This window comes from Mobula hypostoma, chromosome 1 (genome assembly GCF_963921235.1).
Source record: "Mobula hypostoma chromosome 1, sMobHyp1.1, whole genome shotgun sequence".
Classification (NCBI taxonomy): Eukaryota; Metazoa; Chordata; class Chondrichthyes; order Myliobatiformes; family Myliobatidae; genus Mobula; species Mobula hypostoma.
The window spans coordinates 45,398,300-45,420,716 of NC_086097.1; positions in this window are offsets into that span (position 1 = coordinate 45,398,300).

The following is a 22,417-nucleotide window of genomic DNA, read 5'->3' on the forward strand; positions in this document are numbered from 1 at the left end:
AATTTTTCATTTAAAATGATATTATTATGTATAATTCATATATAATCATTATTTTATTTGTTACATAAGAAAAGTCATAAATGCAGCTATCACAAAGTTTATCAAGAAGATATTTTGATTTACTTTATTTAATTGCTTTTCTCCCTTACAGAAATGAAACAAATACTATTTGCATTAACTGTATTAAAATTTGCTTTCTTTGCTGGAAAGTTTGGGTGGGATTCTTCCGTAGTTGCTTTCTATAGAGAAAGGTGTGGTTGCGTCCACACACAGAAATGTCTCCACATCACCAGTCCCTTTGTTAATCATGAAAATCATGAGACAGATAAGTACAGAGAACTCAGAGGATTCATAACTTGATAGCTTGTTGAATTCTTTAGCTGACAGCCCTGAAAACTTCAAGGAGACAAAAGCCTTTAAGGAAATATGGTTAGCTTCACCTTGAAGTCACAAAGACCCATCTGTAGTAATGAATCTCCACAGCATTACCTATAGTCAGTCAGATGTTCTGTCACTTTAGTATTATAACATGTAGTTTATATGGTGTTATTCTGCCATTAAAATTGAATTATGCTCAAAGGTGTTTGCCATTTTAATAGAAAAAATCTATTTGCTTTAAGCAAGAATTTAGTTTAATTAAATCTGGTTATGAAAATTGTAAATTGTAATGTAAAACTCCAGATCATTTAGAACTATGATCAATTAGTTTTACTAAGTTCAAAAACTTAGATGCATGGGGTGAATGTGGGTGTCATACAATCATGTGGCAGGGAAAATGCTGAAGGTTTTTATAATAGTAATATCTCAGAATTCCATGAAATTATACTAGCCGTCTGTTTTTGTAAAGAATAGCCTGCATCAGTTTTCCTGCCACTGTTCTGTATACAGCATCTCACCATTTTTCCTGCATGTCTGCCCTCACCTCATTTCCCCCTCTCCAGACCTATGCATCCAACGAATCGTTCTCCATAACAACCACCATCTCAAACGGGATTCCACGACCAGGGCACTTCTTCCCCCTCCCCTTACCATGTTCTGTAGGGATCACTCTCTTCATTAATTCATTATCCACTTGTCCCTCCCCACTGATTCTCCTTTGGACACTTACATCTGCAATCACATTAAGTGTTACACCTGCCCCGATACCTCCTCCCTCATGACTATTCAGGTACGAAACAGTCTTTCAAACTCCTCACATGTGAATCAATTGATGTCATTTACTGCATCCAGTGTTCCTGTTGTGACTTCCTTTACATCGATGAGACCCGGTTGCAAATTGGAGATCATTTTGGCAAGCACCTGTTGTGACTGTGATCGAAGTCATTAGAGACACATTGAAGCTGGTGATGTAGAAGACTTTATTCAGCTCAATAAGCAGGTATCATTATGGAGAAACTCTTGGGAGAGGCTCACAAATCCAACGGTACATCACATTTTTATATCCTTAAGATCAAAAGGTAACAGCAGGTGATTCAATACAATTTCAATAGTTACAATGACATTGTTTACTTCAATACTTTGGGTTGACAAACAGTTCCTTTGGGATAAATAGTGGAAGAACATTGTAATTAATAAGAGACTTTCGTAGGTCCAAAGACCTTTGGAAGAATCTAATTAACACAAATATCCTGAAACCTTTTGATGACAGAGAGCCAGACACTCAAAATTAATGTTGTCGGGGCTGTCTCTGAGTACACAAATATGGTAGGAACACAGAAACTGTTGACTGCCTACACTTGTGACCATGTTTGATATGTTAAGTGACAACATCTGTCTGGTCTGCCAGCTTGAATTCAGTCACTATGTGCAAATAACTTAGCCATGTTGCCTAGTTTGACGCAAGCCAATTAACACAAGCCCATTGTCTTAAGGTTAAGCTTCTGCATATACAATCTCTTAGACTGTGGAGCTGCCTGAGCTTTTAACTTCAATTGACTGCTTTCATATTACAAAAAATCTGAAGGCTAATTGCAAGCTTCCTGGACTTATTTGCATTTACAATAAGACCGAAGATTGATTCTTGTTTGAATTAATATCTGCTATGTTCACATAACTTCAGAATACTCCCTTAGAGCACCTTCACTCCATCCACTGAACCTGCCGAGATCTCCCAGTGGCCACTTCCTACTCCCTCAACAAGATCTCTGTCCACGGCTTCCACTGCTGCTGGATAGATGCTCTATGCAGATCAGAGCAACAGCACCTCATACGCCGCCTTGACCTTGGCAGTTTCCAATTTGATGGCATGAACATCGATTTCTCTAACTTCTGGGAATCACTCCTGCCTTTTTTTCTCCTTACTCCTCCCTCACCCTCTCAAACTGCCAATCACCCACACATACCTCCCTCCAGTTCATCTCCTTCCCTTTATTCCATAATCCACTGTCCTCTCTTACCAAATTCCATCTTCTTGAACCCTTTGTCACTTTCACCCATCATCTCCTGATGTCTGACATCATTTCCATTCTCTCTCTAACCCATCTGCCTATCACCCTCCTCACCTGGATCCACCTATTACTTGCCAGCTCTTGCTCTACCCCTTCCTCTCGTCATTTTATACCAGCGATCTTTCCTCTTTCATTCCAGTCCTTGTGAAGTGTCTTGTCCTGAAATGTTGACTGTTCATTTCCCTCCATAGATGCTGACTGACCTGTTGAGTTCCTTCAGCTGCTTTGCGTGTTGCTTCCAATATGCATGTGAACATTTAATGGAGTAATGTCAATGAATGACAGATCAAAAATGAATAATATACACAGAAAGCATCCCTCTTATATACCATATACTAATGAAGCTCCCCGTTGAGTTATTTATCCATCTTTTCACCTACTGAATTGCAAATCCAGCATGAATTATGCTTTTACAGTAAATAGTTTGTACATTCACCTCTTAATTGCCAGTATTAAGATGTTGGTCACTTAATCCAAGCAGGATTTTTGATGTGTGAGTCAAACTGTACCAATGAGTCAGGCTGTACTAGTGAATTAATTTAGTTGTGAAGATTGGTAAACAGAAGGGCCAACAAGTTGACTGGCCTGACGAATAACAAAGCAAAAATGCAGAGAATGTGGGTTTACTATGGACGCAGATCACTAACAAAGTCCAGCATTTGGAAGCTATTTGTAATCAGCAAATATTCTAGCCATCTATGGGTATGATCTATTTGACTAAGCTCCTATCTATGAATCATTTGCTCAGAGATGTGGGAGAAAGGTCTGTATCAGATGGAGAGGAGAGTTATCTTAGTTATAAACAATAGAAAGAAAGCAGGCAATGTAAACAAACGTTCAAATGTTTCTGGCCTGCTGTGTTCACCAGCAACTTTTATGTGTGTTGCTTGAATTTCCAGCATCTGCAGAAATCCTGTTGTTCAAATGTTTCTATTACTTTATTAAAATTACAAAGTTCTAACGTGCTTATCTACTTGGCAGGCTGGATTATAAAATGTTAACCTCTGCATTTTGTTTCCTATATTTGCATTTGCATTATAGTTTCTTACGGAGATCAGAGTATTCCAGTTAACTTCCCCGTAATGTTACAGTTTGAAGGAGAGAAATGAAAATGGTAAATCAACTGATTAGGTCATCAGGCTTTGAAATCATGACAACCAAATACTTAAAAAGTTACTTATTCCTTGGCAGAGAAGAAACTCTCCTATTAACTCTGTCACTAAGGGGTGATGATTCAGTTTAACCAAAAAAGGAATAAAATACATTCTTGAATAGCTGTTGAGATGGGTAACAGTCTGAACAGATCTCAAAGTGTCAGCCGGTTGGAAAAGATACTTTATACTTTATACTTTATTGTCGCCAAACAATTGATACTAGAACATACAATCATCACAGCGATATTTGATTCTGCGCTTCCCACTCCCTGGATTACAAATATTAAATATTAAAAATAGTTAAAATTAGTAAATATTAAAAATCTAAATTATAAATCATAAATAGAAAATGGAAAAATGGAAAGTAAGGTAGTGCAAAAAAACCGAGAGGCAGGTCCGGATATTTGGAGGGTATGGTCCAGATCCGGGTCAGGATCCGTTCAGCAGTCTTATCACAGTTGGAAAGAAGCTGTTCCCAAATCTTCAAGCTCCTGAGCCTTCTCCCAAAGGGAAGAGGGACGAAAAGTGTGTTGGCTGTGTGGGTCGTGTCCTTGATTATCCTGGCAGCACTGCTCCGACAGCCTGCGGTGTAAAGTGAATCCACGGACAGAAGATTGGTTTGTGTGATGTGCTGCACCATGTTCACGATCTTCTGCAGCTCTGTTTTTCATCCCTTATCTTCTTATCCCTCGGCAGGAAGAAGTAAAATGTTTTCAACTCGACTTCAGCCTGTCAAGAAAATCAGAGCATTTGTCATCATTTAGTATTGGAGCTTTGATGAGGCTTAGGCTAAACTTCTGGTCACTTCAAATATTTTTCATAAAGCTCTAATTGTGTCTCCATATCCTTTACAGTATACTCAACAATTCGAATGCACAGGAATCATGAAGCTGCAGAGAGCTGTGGACTCTGCCAATACATCCTCCCCTCAGTTATTGTGTGTTATGTGCTTTACACCCTGGTTCAAAGAAACATTCTCATTTCTATATACGTTATATACATGTGTGTAGTTAAGTGGCAATAAGCTTCACTTGACTATCAGTATTACCTACAGGAGGAGGCGACAACTGTCATCATAGATTCCCACTATCCAACCCGTGCCATCTTCTTGCAGCTGCCAACAAGTAAGAGGAACAGAAACCTGAAGATTCACACCACCAGGTTCAAGAACAGCTACTTCCCTTCAACTATTTGATTCTTGAACAAACTGGCAAAACCCTAATCACAAACATGAGAAAGTCTGCAGATGCTGGAAATCCAAAACAACACCCACAAAATGCTGGAGGAACTCAGCAGACCAGTAATCATCTATGGAACAGAGTAACCAGTTTTGGGTCAAGACTGAGAAGGAAGGGGGAAGATGCCAGAATAAAAAAGTGAGGGGAAGGGGAAGAGCCTAGCTGGAAGGTGATAGGTGAAGCCAGGTAGGTGGGAAAGGACAAGGGCTGGAGAAGAATGAATCTGGTAGGAGAGGAGAGTGGACAATAGGAGAAAGGGAGGAGGAGGGAACCCAGGGAGAAGTAATAGGTAGGTGACCAGAAGTGAAAGGTCAGAGTGGGGAATAGAGGGGGCGATGGAATTGTTCAAAGAAGGAGCAATCAATATTCATGCCCTCAGGTTGGAAGCTACCCAGATGGAATATAAGGTGTTACTGTGGTATCATCATGGCACAAGAGGAGGGCACGGACCAACATGTCAGAATGGGAATGGGAATCAGAATTAAAATATTTAGCCATGGTAAGTCCTGCTTGCGGTGGATGGTGCGAAGGTGCTTGACAAAGTTGTCCCCAATTTACCATGGGTCTCACCAATGAAGAGGAGGGCACATTGGGAGCACCAGACACAATAGATAGTCCCAGCAGATTCGCACCTGGAAGGACTGTTTGGGGCCCTGAATGGCATGAGGGAGGAGGTGTATGAGCAGGTCCTGAATGGAGGTGAGGGAGGAGATGTATCAGCAGGTAACCCTAATCACTACAGTTTGGCAACATAATATCCACTTTGATCACTTAGCACTAAAATGGATTGCATTTTTGGCTCTAATGGCATTCTTGTAAAAATTGTTCATGATTTATATTTAATTTATGCTTTTCTTATGAACATTGCCTGTAAGACCATCAGATATAGGAGCTGAATTAGGCCATTTGGCTCATCGAGTCTGCTCTGCCATTTCATCATGGCATGCTCCCTGACACCTGGAAATTCCACCATACTGCTAGTGTCTCCCACTGATGCAAAATATTTATTTAGTTTGTCTGCCATTTTCTTGTCCCCCATTACTACCTCTCCAGCATAATTTTCTGGCATCTGATATCCACTCTCATCTCTCTTTTACACTCTATGTATCTGAAGAAACTTTTGGAATCCTCTTTAATATTATTGGCTAACTTACTTTTGTATTCCATCTTTACCTTCTTAATAATTTTTTAGTTGCCTTCTGTTGGTATCTAAAAGCTTCCCAATCCCCTAACTTCCCACTAACTGTTGCTCTATTATATGCCCACTCCTTGACTTTCATGTTGGCTTTGACTTCCCTTGTTAGCCACGGGTGTGTCATCTTGCCTTTAGAATACACCTTCCTCCTTAGGATGTGTACATCCTGTGCTATCCGAATTGCTTTTAGAAATTCCAGCATTGTTGCTCTGCAGCCATCCCTGCCAGTCTTATTTTTCAATCAATTTTGTTCAACTCCTCTCTCATGTCTCTGAAATTTCCTTTACTCCACCGTAATTCTGATACGTCTGACCTTAGCTTCTCCTTCTCAAATTTCAGAGTGAATTTAATCACATTATGTTCACTTTCCCCTAAGAGTTCTTTTACCTTAAGCTCTCTAATCAATCCTGGTTCATTGCACAACATCCAATCCAGGATAGCTGCTCTTAAAAAGCTATCTCATAGGCATTCTAGAAATGCCCCCTCTTGGAATGCCACAGCAGCCTGATTTTCCAATTTGCCTGCATAATGAAATCCCCCATGACTATTGCCCTTCTGGCATGCATTTTCTGTCTCCCATTGTAACTTGTAGACCACATCCTTTCTCCTGTTTGAGAGTCCGTACATTACTCCCATCAGGGTCCTTTTACCCTTACAGTTCCTTAGCCCTACCCACAAGGATTCAACACCTATGGCACCTCTTTCTAAAGATTTACTTTCATTTTTTACCAACAGAGCCATGCCACCCCCTCTGCTTTCCTGCCAGTCTGTTCAATACAATGTGTGCCTTGGACACTAAGCTCCCAGCTATAATCTTCTTTTAGCCATGATTCAGTGATGCTTACAACATCATACTTGCTCATTTGTAACCGTGCTACAAGCTCAATGACCTTATTCCTTCTACTGTACATATTCAAACATAACACCTTCAGTCCTGTGTTCACCCTTTTTGATTTTGTCTGCCTTTTACGTTGCAACTCACAACCCATCCTGTTGACTGCAATTTTGTCCTATTGTCAGCCTATCCCTGCTAAGACTCTCACTACACATTGCCTCTGTTTGTAAGCCAGCTACCTCATCCTCAGCACTATACTCTGGTTCCCATCCCACTGCCAAATTAGTTCTAACCCACCAGAACAACTCGAGCCAACCTGCCCACAAGGATATTGAATCCCTCAGTTTCAGGTATAGCTCGTCCCTTTTGTACAGGTTATACCTTCGCCAGTAGAGATCCCAATGAACCATAAATTTGAAATGCTGCTCCATGTGCAAGTTCTTCAGCCACACATTCACTTGCCAAATCATTATATTCTTACCCTTACTGGCACGCAGCACAGGCAGAAATCCAGAGATTACTATATCAGAGGTCCTTTTCTCAGCTTTCTACCTAGCTCTCTAAAATCTCTCTTCAGGACCTGCTCACCTTGTCTACCTATGTCATTGGTGCCAATGTGTACCAAGACTTCTGGCTGCTCCCCCTCCCCCTTGAGAATGCCTTGGACACGATCCCAGACATCCCTGATCGTGGCACGAGGGAGGCAACATACCATCCGGGTGTCTCTATCTCACCCACAGAAGCTCGTCTCTGTTCCTCTGACTAAAGAATCTCCAATCAACACTGCATCCTCTTCACCATTCTGACCTTCTGGTCACTGTGGCTCCCCCCGGTAGGGCATCATCCTCAATAGTATCTGAAGTTATATACTTATTATTGAGGGAAAAGGCCACAGGTGTACTCTGCACTGGCTGTGCATTTACCCTCTTTCTCCTGACAGTCACCCATTTTCCTGTCTCCTGCAATCTAGGAATGACTCCCTCCCTGTAGCTCCTGTCTATCACCTCCTCATTCTCCCGTACGAGTTGAAGGTCATCGAGCTGCAGCTCCAGTTCCTTGATATGTTCTCTCAGGAGCTGCAACTCAGTGCACCTGGTACAGATGTATTTATCCAGGAGACTGGGAGCATCCCAGACTTCCCACATCCCACACACAGTACAGAATATTCTGACCCTGGAGCCATTCCCACTAATCTATTATGCCCTAACAGATGAGGAATGAACAAATACAGAGGGAGAGAGAGTAACTCACAAGACAATTTACCTCACTCAAACCTGATCTCTGATAAGCCAGTCGCTCCAAATGCCGGCACACTCACAAGAACGGCAGCTCCACTCGCACTGGAATTATTCTTATTGACCCTTTCTAATGAATCCCTCTTGCTGATTGGTCGCTTGTCAACTCAGAAAAACTGCCGTGAAACTCTGCCTTTAAGATGTCAATTGTTGTCCTGATTAAAAAGTAGCTCTTTTCACGCACCCCTGGTGTGGAATGTCCAACTCAGAGAAAACTGGCTCGAAGCTCTGCTTTTTAAATCTTGAACGCGGACCTGACTGAAAGGTAGCTCTCTATGCTCACTGTCCCTTGCTGATTGGTCCTCAAATCAGAAGAAAACTTCTGCAAAACACTGCCTTCAAAATCTTGATTGCCGCTCTGATTGAAAAATAGCTCTTTCACACACCCCTCGTTTGGATGCTATGTGGCTGTGATGCCGCTGCCCAGTAGGCTTATCATTGCAATTGCATGTTCATGTATTTGTGCCTGTGACAACAAACCAGACTTTGACAATGTTTTTGGTAACCACTTCCACTTACTTTATACCTTTAACGTTGATAAGAAACGTAAGATGTTCAAGGGCTCTTTGCAGGCTCATTGTCAGGTAAAGTTAAACACTGACCACAAGAAGAAAAGGATGATGATAAAGAAGAAGGTTTCAGGAAATACACGAATTAAGGAGGGTGAGGAGTATTTAACCAGACAATTCCAGATTCCCGAACTTGGTCAGCTGAAGGCTCTGCTGACAATGGTGGAATGAGAGCAAGTGTGGACAATTGCATCTGAGGTTGAAGTGCAGAGGTCTTCGAGGCTGATGAAGCTGTTGCAGGTTAAGGTTTAGGCAATGGAGAAAGAAAGAAAGAAATAAAGATTAGCTTTATTTGTCAAATGTACATGAAAGCCTACAGGGAAATGTGCCATTTGCATCAAATCAAACTGGCGAGGATTGTAATGGGTTGTAAGTGTCATCTGCATCATAGCGTGCCTTTAACTCACCAACCTTCACTGGTTGTCTTTGGAACATGGGAGAACATACGAACTCCTTACAGAAAGCAGTGGGAATTGAATCCCACTCTTACAGTTGGCACTGTAAAGTGATGCACTAACCGTGAGTATCAAGGTATTGCAGGTTGAGTCAGTGTGAGGAAGGCAAATGCCATGTTAGCATTCATCTCAAGAGGTCGAGAATACAAGAGCAAGGGTGTGGTGCTGAGGCTTTATAAGGCACTGGTGAAGCCTCACCTTGAGTATTGTGAATAATTTTGGGCCCCTCATCTTAGAAAAGATGTGCTGACATTGGAGAGGGTCCAGAGGAGGTTCACAAGGATGATTCCAGGAACAAAAGGGTTATCGTACGAGGAACGTTTGATGGCTCTGGGTCTGTACTCGCTGGAATTCAGAAGGATGAGGAAGGATCTCATTGAAACCTTTTGAATATTGAAAGGATGTTTCCCATGGTGGGAGAGTCTAGGACAAGAGGGCACATCCTCAGGATAGAGGGGCACCCTTTCAAAACAGAGATGCAGAGAAATTCCTTTAGCCAAAGGTGGTGAATTTGTGGAATTTGTTGCCACCTGCAGCTGTGGAGACCAGGTTGTTGGGTGTATTTAAGGCAGAGATTGATAGGTTCTTGATTGGACATGGCATCAAAGGTTACAGGGAGAAGTCTAGGAACTGGGGTTGAGGAGGAGATAGGAAAAAAGGATCAGCCATGATTGAATGGCGGAGCAGACTCGATGGGCTAGATGGTTTAATTCTGCTCTTATGTCTTATGGTCTTATGGTTTTATTGCTGAACCAAGAACCAGTGTCAGTGAGTCATGGGATGCTGTGTGAAAGGAAATATGGGTACTTTCTTCCGAACATTTCTAGTTAAGAAAGTAATTGCATTATCAGACCTTGATGGTTGACTTAGCTATTCTGTAGTTATGTACAGTGATTGCTATGCTTCTGAAGGAACAACAGATGAACGTAATTCTGATCTACAAAGATAAGAGATTTGATCTCTGGACAGTGTGTCTATCTCAGCTGGTGATGATCCCTCAGTACCCCTGGGCCTAGAATGGGGAGCACGAACCATTTGTAAAAGCCTGGTTTGTCCAGATCCTAGCTGTGAGTAGAGACCTCTGCTGGTAGGTGAACGTATATGGACACAGCATCAACTTCGCAAACAACAGGAATTCTGCAGATGCTGGAAATTCAAGCAACCCACATAAAAGTTGCTGGTGAAGGGTCTCGGCCTGAAACGTCGACTGCACCTCTTCCTAGAGATGCTGCCTGGCCTGCTGCGTTCACCAGCAACTTCTATGTGTGACAGCATCAACTTCTATTGGATAGCTTACATGGGATTACCAAGGAATTATGATTACTCGTCTGCTTTTCAGCTACCATGACCAACAGCCAACAAGAAGGGTATGAAGAAAAAAGATTCCTGGCAATTTCCAGTCCAAGAAAAAGTTATCAGAATACAACCTGTCTTAGTAGTGGTGACCGTAAATACTAGTGGATTGTTATTTAACCCTATCTAAGGTTCACTGATGTATTTCAGAAAAAAAAGTTTGCTGTCCAGACAAGGATTTGTCTGCACGCGACTCCAGACACACCCCATGTGGTTGAGTCTTAAGCTTTTAAATCTGCCCTAAATATGCTTTATATGTGGATGAATGAAACTGGTTGGACCACATGGAATTAACCTGAGCACTAATTCAAACACCACAAAGTCAGAGGGTAAATTGAGCTACTGGTCACAGAATGATGGGAACATCCTGCTGGTCTCTGAGTCATAAGCACCTGCTGATAGGGTGATAGGGTCAGGTATGAAGTGTTGGACATGAAGAGGCCCCTCATTGAGTGATAATCACAGACCTTAACTAGAGGTGATTTCAAGCCGTGGACTCCAGAGCATCCGATCTGGTAATAATAAAATGGGAAAATTGAAACAAAGGGTTAACATTCAATCATAAAGTAGCAGCTGATACAGCTACTGTTTTTAAAGTTCAAAGTTCAAAGTAAATTTATTATCAAAATACATATGTGTTGCCATATACAGTCCTGCCTTGAGATTCATTTCCTTGCAAGCATTTACAGGAAAAAGAAATACAATAGAATTTACAACAAGCTACACAAAGAATGTGGAAAAGAAGAAAGCTATGCAAATAAAAATGATATTGAGAGAATGAGTTGTAAAGAGCCCTTGAAAGTGCGTCTGTAGGTCATAGAATCAGTTCAGAGTACTGTTGTCCTTACAGATTCAGGAGCCTGATATTGTAGGGTAATAGCTGTTCCTGACCCTGCTGGTGTGGGACCAAATGCTTCCAGCCTCCTACCCGATGGTTGTAGCAAAAAGAGGGCAAGGCCTGGATGCTGGGGATCTTTGATTATGGATGCTGTGTTCCTGTGACAGTGCTCCATGTAAATATACTCAATGGTGGGGAGAGGTTTGATGGACTGGTATCCACCACTTTCTGTAGACTTTTCCATTCCTGAGCATTGATGTTTCCACACCAGGCTGTGATGCAACCAGTTAGGATACTCTCCACTGTGCACCTATAGAAGTTTGTCAAAGTTTTTGGTCACAGGCAAACTACTAAGAAAGCAGAGGAGTAGAAGTATTGCCATGCCTTCTTTGTGCTGACTTTTATATGCTGGTCCCAGGGCAGCCCTCTGATATGTTAACACCAAGGAATTTAAAGCCACTGACCCTCTCCACCCCGATTCCCCATGACTGGCTCGTGGACCTCTAACTTCTTCCTCCTGTAGTCGACAAACTTAAATACAGCATTAGAGCTGTAGTTAGCCACACAGTGACAAGTATAAAGTGAGTAGAGCACAGGGTTAAGCAGACAGGCCTGTGGTGCACCTCTGCTGATGGTGAGTGTAAAAGAGATGTTCCTGCTAGACCATATTAATCTGGTAGTTTAATTTACTGAGGAGATAGGCCCAATGAGGATTGAATAAACAGGATTCACTGGTAAAATATATGGAACAACATACACCATATTGAGACCACTGTTGCCTCTGCCAGGACTTCAGGCAGGCCCAAGGCATCACATACCATACAAGAAGGTGACTAGAGATAACATGGCTGAAGGTATTGCACAGTTTACGTACCTTCAGGTAACTCTCCAAGGATGTCTCCATGATAATCAGGGGCTTAATTAAAGCAACCTCAGTAAAGAAGCCTGGTCACCAAACCTTCAGAATAAAGGGATTTTTGTCTAACATATTATAAAACTATAAGCTAATCATATCTCTCTTAATAACTAAGGCCTTCCATTCCAAACAACATCCTCGTGAATCTCATCTGCTCTCTCTCTATTGCTACCCAATCCTTCCTATTGAACTGTACACAATAGTCCAAGTGTAGCCCAGTGAATGTTTTGTACAGCTGCAATATGATGTCCCAACTCTTATTCTCAATGCTTCAGCCTAGGAAGGCCAGAACATGCCTTCTTCATTACCCTATCCACCTGTATCACCACTTTTAGAGAATTATGAACTTTCACCTCAAGGTCTTTTTACACAACAACACTTTTAGGGTCTTTGCTATTTACTGTGTATGCCCTAACAGTATTTGACCTCGCACTTGTCTGAATTAAGTTCCATTTACCACTGTATGCCTTAGCTTTCCAGCTGTTTTCTGTCCCTCAGTATTCCTGGACAATCTTTACCATCGAAAAATCCTACCAATCTTTGTAACATCGGCAAATTTAGTAATCTTACTGCTATGAATCAGATATTTTCTTATCTAAGTCATGTGTATATATGACAAACAACAGTGGTCTCAGCACTGACCCCAGTGGCACTCCAGTGGTTACAAACTTCTGATTAGAATAGCATCTCTCTACCACATGCTCTGCCTCCCCAAAACAAGCCACTTTTGCAGTGTGTCAGCATACCTTGGATCCCATGCGTTTTAACCTTCTGGATCAACCATGCAGGACCTTGTCAAAAATGTTGCTGATGTCCACATGTACCATGTCTACTGCCCTCCCTTCATCAGCTCTCTCAAGGTCAGCTTCTGGATGAGAAGTTCGCACGGCTCTCTGGCCAGACGGAACAGTGAAGTCCGCAGAGGATTGCGTTTTTGCCCGTGAGATGGTTTTCCACTTGGACCTCCTGTAACTTTCTTGATCACTAGACTTGATTGCCTCTGGGGATGATGGTTGATGGTCCAACTGAAGACCTCTGACCAATGGGGTGCCCACTCAGTGTTGGGACCTCTCTTGTTCATTGTTAATAACCATAAGATATAGGAACAGAATTCGACTATTCGGCCCATCAAGTCTTCTCCACCATTCCATTATGACTGATTTACTATCCTCTCAACCCCATTCTCCTGCCTCCTCTCCGTAATCTTCCCAGCATCCTTCTCTGGGCTATCTCCAATGCCAGCACATCTTTTCTTAGATAAGTGGCCCAAAATTACTCACAATACTCCAAGTGTGGTTTGACCAATGCTTTATAAAGCCTCAGCATTGCACCATTGCTTTTATATCCTAGTCCTTTTGAAATGACTGCTAACATTGCATTTGCTTTCCTCACCACCGACTCAAACTGCAAGTTAACCTTTGAGGGATCATGCATGAGGATTCCCAAGTCCCTTTGCATGTCTGATTTTTGAATTTTCTCCTCAATTAGAAAACAGTCTATGCCTTTATTCCTTTTACCAAAGTACACGACCATACACTATCTGCCACTTCTTTGTCCATTCTCCCAATTTGTCTGTCCTTCTGTAGACTCCCTGCTTCCTCAGCACTGCCTGTCCCTTCACCTATTTTCTTATCTTCCACAGATTTAGCTTCAAAGCCATCAATTACGTTATCCATATCATTGACATATAACATGAAAGGAAATGGTCCGAATACCGACTTCTACAGAACACCACCAGTCACCAACAGTTAACCAGAAAAGGCCCCCTTTATTCCCACTCTTTGCCTCCTGCCAGTTTGCAAATGACACAAAATTAGGGGGCCTTGTTCATAGTGAAGCAGATTACAACGAATCAGGAAGAGACTATGATCAGTTAGAGAGTTGAGGAACGGCAAACGGATTTCAACTTGGTTAAATGTGAGGTAATGTACTTTGGACAGTCAAACTAGGGTAAGACTTATACAGTAAATGGCAAGGCATTGACAAGAGTGGAACAGAGGGACCTGGGAGCACCAGTGCACAGTTCACTGAAAGTGGATGTATAAGTGAACAGGGTGGTGAAGAAAGTTTTTAGTCTATTGTCCTTTATCAGTCAGAGCATCAAATTTAGCAGCAGAGACATTATGTTGTGGCTTAATGTCATTGGTGAGCCGCACTTGAAGTATTGTGTATAGTTTCAGTCACTTTGTTATAGGATAGACATTGTCAAGCTGGAAAAGGTGCAGAAGAGATTTACAAGGATGCTGTCTGAACTAGAGGGCTTGTGCTATGGGGAGAGGTTGGTCACATAGGATCCTTATTCCCTGGAGCATATAAGGAGGGGTCACCTCACAGTAGTTTATAAAATCATGAGGACTATGGATAAGGTGGACATTCATACCTTCTGCCCAGATTTGGATGGCAGTCCAGAACAGGACGACACCAATACAAGATAAGAAAGTAGAGATTTAAAAGAGGCCTGAGAAGTCACTTCTTGATACAGAAAGTAGTGAGTATTTGGAATGAGCTTTCAGAGGGAGTGTTTGAACCAGTACAATTGCAACATTGAAGAGGCATTTGGATAGGTACACGGAGTGAGGGGCTTGGAAGGTTTGTTGGCCAAGTATGGGCAACTTGGACGAGCAAGAAGAACACTGCGGTCAGCGTGGACCATTTGAGCCGATTGGCCTGTTTTAGTGCTGTGTTACTGCATGGCCCTGTGCCATGCCAACATCTTAGAACACAGAACATAGAACAGTACCCCTCAGGACAGGCCCTTCAGCCAGTGATGTCTGTGCCATGCACGATGCCAAATTAAATTGATCCTATCACCTGAATGTGATCCATATCCCTCGGTACTCTACATAATGATGAGTCTATCTAAAGGCCTCTAAAATACCACTATCATATCTGCGCCCACCATTACTTCTTTATGTTATCTTTAACATTCCTACACTGGGATAAAGATTCTGACTGTCTTCTCTATTTACACCTCTCATAAATTCATATAATTCTATCTGTTTTCTCTCAGACTCCAACATACCAGAGAAACCAACCCAAGTTTGTCCAGCCTCTCTTTATAGCTGATATCTTCTAATCCAAGCAGGATCCTTGTGAACATCTTCTATACCCTTTACAAAGCTTCCACGTCCTTCAAGCAAGGGCAATCAAGTAAAATACAGAAGTTCAAGGTACATCTTCTAAAACCATCTCACATCAAAGTGACAATTCCAGGCCAAATTTGAATCACAGAAGGATACTTGACAGTTGTGCCAGGACTTGAATGCAATTACCTCCCACAAAGTGAAACCAAGCAACATAGGTGACAACAAGGTTTCGTTCCCAGATGAGCTCAATGACTTTTATGCTCGCTTTGGCCGTCAAAACATGGAGGCAACTACATAGACTCCCGTAGTCCCTGACAACCCTGTGACTTCAGTCTCTGAGACTAACGTGAGCACATCCTTCAGTGGGGTGAACTCACGGAAAGTGTCCGGCCCAGATGATGTACCTGGGCAAGTACTGAAGACTTGTGCTAATCAACTGGCTGGAGTGTTCACCGATATCTTTAACTTCTTGCTTCGGCAGTCTAAGTTACCCATCTGCTTCAAGCAGGAAGAATGTGGTAACCTCCCTCAATTGCCATCGTCCATTAGCACGTACATCCACTGTGATTTATTATTTATTTATTTATTTAGCGATACTGTGTGGAATAGGCCCTTCTGGCCCTTTGACCTGATGCCGGCCCCCTAGGCCTGAGTTGACATAGTAGTAGTAGTGGCCCTTTGAGCTTTGCCGCCAGCAACCCCAGCTTTAAACCTAGCCTAATCATAGGACAATTTATAGGGACCATTTAACTTACTAACAGCTATGTCTTTGGACTGTGGGAGGAAACGGCAACATACAGTGGAATCTCACACATTCCATGAGGGGGAATCATACAGAGGATGCTGAGATTGAACTCTGAACTCCAACTCCCTGAGTTGTAATAGTGGCTGGCTGCCACACTACAGTGGTGCCCTTGATGAAGTGCTTTGAGAGGGTGATGATGAAACATATTAATTCCTGCCTGAGAAACAACTTGGATCCACTCCAATTTGCCTACCGGAGCAACAGGTCGAAAGCAGATGCTATTTCATTGGCTCTTCACTCAAACCTGGAACACCTGGACAATGAAAATGCATACGTCAGGATGCTCTTCATTGACTGCTGCTCTGTATTCAACACTATTATCTCTCAAAATGAATCAATGAGCCCCAAGACCTAGGCCTCAGTACCTTCCTCGTGCAAATGGATCTTTAATTTTCCCACTTGCAAATCCCAGTCAGTTCAGCTTGGCAACAACAATCACCACCAGCACAAGGCTGTGTGCTTAGCCCCCTGCTCTATTCGCTTTATACTTATGACTGTGAGGCTAAGCACTGCTGCAACACCATATTTAAGTTTGCTGATGACACTGCTGTTGTTGGCGAAATAAAAGGTGGTGATGAATCAACATATAGGGTGGAGATTGAAAATCTGTCTGAATGTTGCCACAACAATGACCTCTCACACAATATTAGCAAAATCAAAGAGCTAGTTATTGACTTCGGGAAGAGGAAATGGGAGGTTCATGAGCCAGTCCTCATCAGAGGATCAGAGGTGGAGATGGGGAGCAACTTTGAATTTTCTCAGTGTCGTCATTTCAGAGGATATATCCTGGGTCCAGCATGCAGGTGCCATTGCAAAAAAGTCATGGCAGCATCTCAGCTTTCTGAGAAGTCAGCAAAGATTTGTCATGTCACCAAAAACTTTGACAAATGTCTATAGATGCTCAGTGGAGAGTATACTGACTGGTTGCACCGCAGCTTGATACAGAAAAGCCATTGCCCTTGCACGTAAAAGACTACAAAATGTAGTGAATAGGGCTAGTCCGTCATTGCTGAGGGCCTCCCCACCATTGAGCACATCTACAAGGAGCGCTGCCGCAGGACAGCTGCTTCCACCGTCAAGCACCCACACCATTCAGGCTATGCTCTCTTCCCATTGCCGTCTTTAGGGAGGAGATACAGGAGCCTTGGGTCCCACCCCACCAGGGTCAGGAACAGTTCCTACCCCTCAACCATCAGGCTCTTGAACCAGTGGGGATAACTTCAGCCACCCCAGCTCGGCACTGATTCTGCAACTTTTGGACTTATTTTCAACAGCTGTACCTCTGATGTTCTCAATATTATTTATTACTTTATTGATTTTTATTATTTTATTTTTGTATTTGAACAATTTGTTGGTTTTTTTGCACTTGGTTGCTTGTCCACCTTTGATGTGTACAATTTTTCATTGTTTATAATGTGTTTCTTTCTATTTACTGTGAATGCCCACAAGAAAATAAATCTTAGGGTTGTATGTGGTGACATTTCTGTACTTTCATAATAAATTTACTTTGAACTCTGAACCTGATTTGTACACAATTCTCTAAATGCTGCCTGAGTCATGTCAGAGAAAGTGCAATTGGTTTTGTCATATAACGTATAGCATACTTTAGAGATAGTGAATTAGCACAGAGTGGTAAATGAACCTTTTAACGAGCCTGTGAATAATTATTCAAATACAAAATCTGTTCCACACAACACATCTTTGACAACGATGAACAAGGGAAATATTAATTAAATTTCTATCAGTGATGAAAATGGTCGGGTAATCTGGCATCTTGGCTTTGCTCCAAGGTAGTATTGTGCCTTAACTGGTTGCCATAGTGGTGTGCGCACACAGGCACACACTTTCATTTGTGACTGGATGAACGGTTAGGTTTGTATAACAATACTGATTTGCCAATGTAAGGTCAGGTCCGAGTAGGATGTTTTATCCTTGAGGGCACTGGAAATGCTTGACCATACAGGGTGGTTTAGATCACCAATTCAAGAACTCCAGCCCACCCTGCCTGGTCCATCATTCCCATTACAATTGATATCTGCTAGTGAGGGGCCCAATGAATGGATATTTCAGCAGTTATGTGTTGGAGAAAACACTCATGAATAGCTGCTGAGCTCTCTGGAAGGTATTTGAGCAGTCAGAATCCATCTAATTAAGTCACTAAAATCAACAAGGCATCAATTAACATAGACACAGATACAATAAAAAGCATAATACATTGTACTGCAAATGGTCTAGTTAATGGCAGCAATGGATGTAATATGCAGTGCCTGAATTGTGCACATAAAAATCATGTACTAATAGATCCAGTTTCTTGGCAAATAAACCAAATTTGGCCATAAACCACAATGTTGGCTTCACCCAATCATCAGTGAAATAATGAAAGAAGTCATCACTGTATCTACTCACTGATCATCTGATCAACAATGCTTCTATTCAATGTACTAGAACCACTTGGCAAAAACACAACAGCTTAATCCCAGATGTAAGCCATTATAGCATACCCACAAAATTAAAATCAGTAATGGTCACTAGGAAATTATCTTGATAGCTGGAGTCTTACCAGAGGGACTAAAATATTATGTGTTACTTTTGTAGCTCCAGCTTGTCTAAACGTTTGAGCCAATATTTGTTTGAACACCTGAGTCTTGTTTTCACAATATGTGCAATGGTTTCAAGAGCTTCAGAAAATGCTTTATGTGATTATTCTCACAGAAAAACCAGTGGAAATAACTAAAAGAAATATTGAAGCAATTTTATTTATTTATTTTATGTTATTTAGCGATACCGCACAGAACAGGCCTTCTGACCCTTTGTACCGCACCATCCAGCAACCCCTGACAACCCCGATTTAACCCTAACCTAATCACGGGACAATTTACGATGACTATTGACCTACCTGGTCAGGAGAAAACAGGAGTACCTGGAGAAAACTCACGTATTCCACAGGGAGGGTTTACAGAGACTCCTTACAGGGGACCGTAAACACAAAATACTCTGCAGATGCTGGGGTCAAAGCAACACTCACAACACGCTGGAGGAACTCAGCAGGTTGGGCAGCATCCGTGGAAATGATCAGTCAAGGTTTCGGGCCAGAACCCTTCGTCAGGACTGAAGAGGGAAGGGGCAGAGGCCCTATAAAGAAGGTGGGGGGAGGGTGGGAAGGAGAAGGCTGGTAGGTTCAAGGTGAAAAACCAGTAAAGGGAAAATAAAGGGGTGGGGGAGGGGAAGCAGGGAGGTGATAGGCAGGAAAGGTGAAGAAGGAATGAGGAAAACACAATGGGTAGTAGAAGGAGGTGAAACCATGAGGGAGGTGATAGGCAGCTGGGGGAGGGGGCTAAGTGAAACTGGGGTGGGGTATGCTCATATACCTTCTGGATAGTCTCCAGCCCCTTGGTATGACCATTGAATTCTCCAACTTCCGGTAATTCCCTCCCCCTCCCTACCCCCATCTCAGTTTCACTCTGCCCCCTCCCCCAGCTGCCTATCACCTCCCTTATGGTTCCGCCTCCTTCTACTACCCATTGTGTTTTCCCCCATTCCTTCTTCACCTTTCTTGCCTATCCCCTCCCTGCTTCCCCTCCCCCACCCCTTTATCTTTCCCCTTACTGGTTTTTCACCTGGAACCTACCAGCCTTCTCCCTCCCACCCTCTCCCCACCTCCTTTATAGGGCCTCTGCCCCTTCCCCCTACAGTCCTGACGAAGGGTTCTGGCCCGAAACGTTGACTGATCATTTCCACGGATGCTGCCCGACTTGCTGAGTTCCTCCAGCGTGTTGTGAGTGTTGCTTACAGGGGACACCAGTATTGAACTCTGAACTCCAACGCCACAAGCTGTAGTAGTGTTGTGCTGGCCACTATGCTGTCTGAATCAGATAGGCCTGCATCCTCTCATATGCAAATAACTAGAACTCATTAACTCCCTTTGAAGCCACAAGTCCACTGTTGCACATCTCGTCAAATTTACTTGTCTTTTGGCCTCCCACACCCATCATTTCATACCTAGACTCAATAGCTTCTTCTGCAGTTGCAGTCATTTCCAGAAGTTTATAATAATTATACAATAATGCAGCTAGATCCCCCTTTCTTTCTGTACAAAGGCTCAAGGTGAGCATTTCTATCTGCATCATTGCATGGAATTGGAGTACGTTCAGGAGAAACTATTGATAGCTAGTATTTTGGTTCTATGTTTACGGTGTTAATAAATGTGCTCACAAGGGGGTGTAGCAGGCACATCATAGGTTTTTGGAGGAAGAAGCAGCCTGCATCATATTTTACACAATTATAACAAGTATATTACAACTGAAGTCTAGTCACTGTCATAGAGAAAGCTAATTAAAATGTCAAATCGAGAAGAATGTATAATTCAACGTTTATAGAGTTTTGCTCACAAATCTACATACTTATGATATTACCTGTAACCCAGAAAGTATTTCCTCATGGAGAAGAAAAACGATTGTAGTGATAATTTACAAATTTGCATAGGAATTGGATTTAGGAATAATTTTATTCCTTTCTACTCTTTCATGCTTTCTTTGTTCTTTCAACATTATTATAACTGAGAAAATTTGAATGAAATAAACACAAAGCTAAAGGAACCTGCTACATTTAAATAATGAACTGCTGCTGTTCAGATTCTGCAGGCTGAGGAATTGGGTGAACTCACAAACATTGAAAGAAATAGCTTCAGCTGTTTTATTAGGAATATTTATTAGAAATTGGTGATGAAATGGCATAGGATGAGGATTTCCTCTAGTCAATTATGTGTGGTTGCTGTGCAAGTGCAGTCAAAAAGAATATATCCATAATTACTCTTTTTCTGTCATTCCTATCCATGTAGTCCTCTTCCCCTTCTTTTCCTTATATCTTAAACCTGAAACATTAACTATGTTTCTCTTCAGCAGATGTACTGAGTATTTCCAGCATTTTAAGTTTCTATTTTAGATTTTCATTTTCTTCATATATTCTTCTTGCAGGCCCATTATTGGCACCATTGAAATCGCCACGTGGGAAAACCATGGGGATTCAGAGGATTATGGGGCAGGCACTGTGAAGTTAAAGGGATTACTAATTGGAACTGTTGAAATGTAGGAATCTGGCAATGACAGAATCGGAATACGACTATGATTCTGCTTAGGGGAAAAAAAGTTTAATTGACTGAAATGCCAGCAGATAATGAGAGGGCATGTAATGAAAATAATTGTAAAGTTGCATGAAGGTATTCAGCTTCAGTTCATTTATTGTACATCAGAAATGTTACACTTCAAATGTCTTTGTCTTGACTCTGGTCAAGTAATGTGCTACGTGCCTAATGAGCTACCAATAGTAATGGCATTGTTTTATCAACGCATTCAACACCTGATCCAACTTCCTGTCATCTGCAAGTGATCAGAATAGAAAAAGAAGGAGAATTTAAGGAATTTATAATTCTGAATGGAGCAAAACATTTTTCATTCTGGTCCCTGAGCATAATAACACAAGAACATAAGAAATAGGAGCAGGAATAGGCTATCTGGCCCATTGAGCCTGTTCCACCATTAAATACGATCATGGCTGATCTGGCAATGGACTTTTTCCCCATATCCCATAATTTCCCTGCTATACAAAAATCTAGCTACCTGTTTCTTAAATATGCTTAACGAGATCACCTCTACTGCTTCTCTGGGCAGAGAGTTCTAAAGATTCACTACTCTCTGGTGGTAGGGAGGGGGGAAACCAGTTTCTCCTCATCCCCATCCTAAATCTATTCCTCTGACCTTGAGCCATGTCCCCTAGTTTTACTATTTCCTATCAGTGGAAATAACTTCCCCGTCTCTAACTTATCTATCCCTTTCATAATTCTATATGTTTCTCTAAGATCCCCTCTTATTCTTCAGAGTTCCAGTGAGTATAGTCCCAGGTGTCCCAAACTCTCCTCATGGGTAACTCCTCATCTCCAGAATCAATCTTATGAACCTCCTCTGCACTTCCTCCAAAACCTGTATGTCTTTAATCAAGTAAGGATACCAAAACAGTACACAGTTGTCCAGGTGCAGTCTCATCTGTTGCATCATAATCTCCCTGCTTTTAAAATTCAATCCCTCTAGCAATGAAGGTCAACATTCCATTTGTCTTCCTGATAACCCATTGCACCTGCAACCTAATCTTTTGTGATTATGCACAAACACTCCCAAGTCCTTCTAAATAACAACATGCCACAATTTTTCACTATTTAAATAATAATCTGATTTTCTA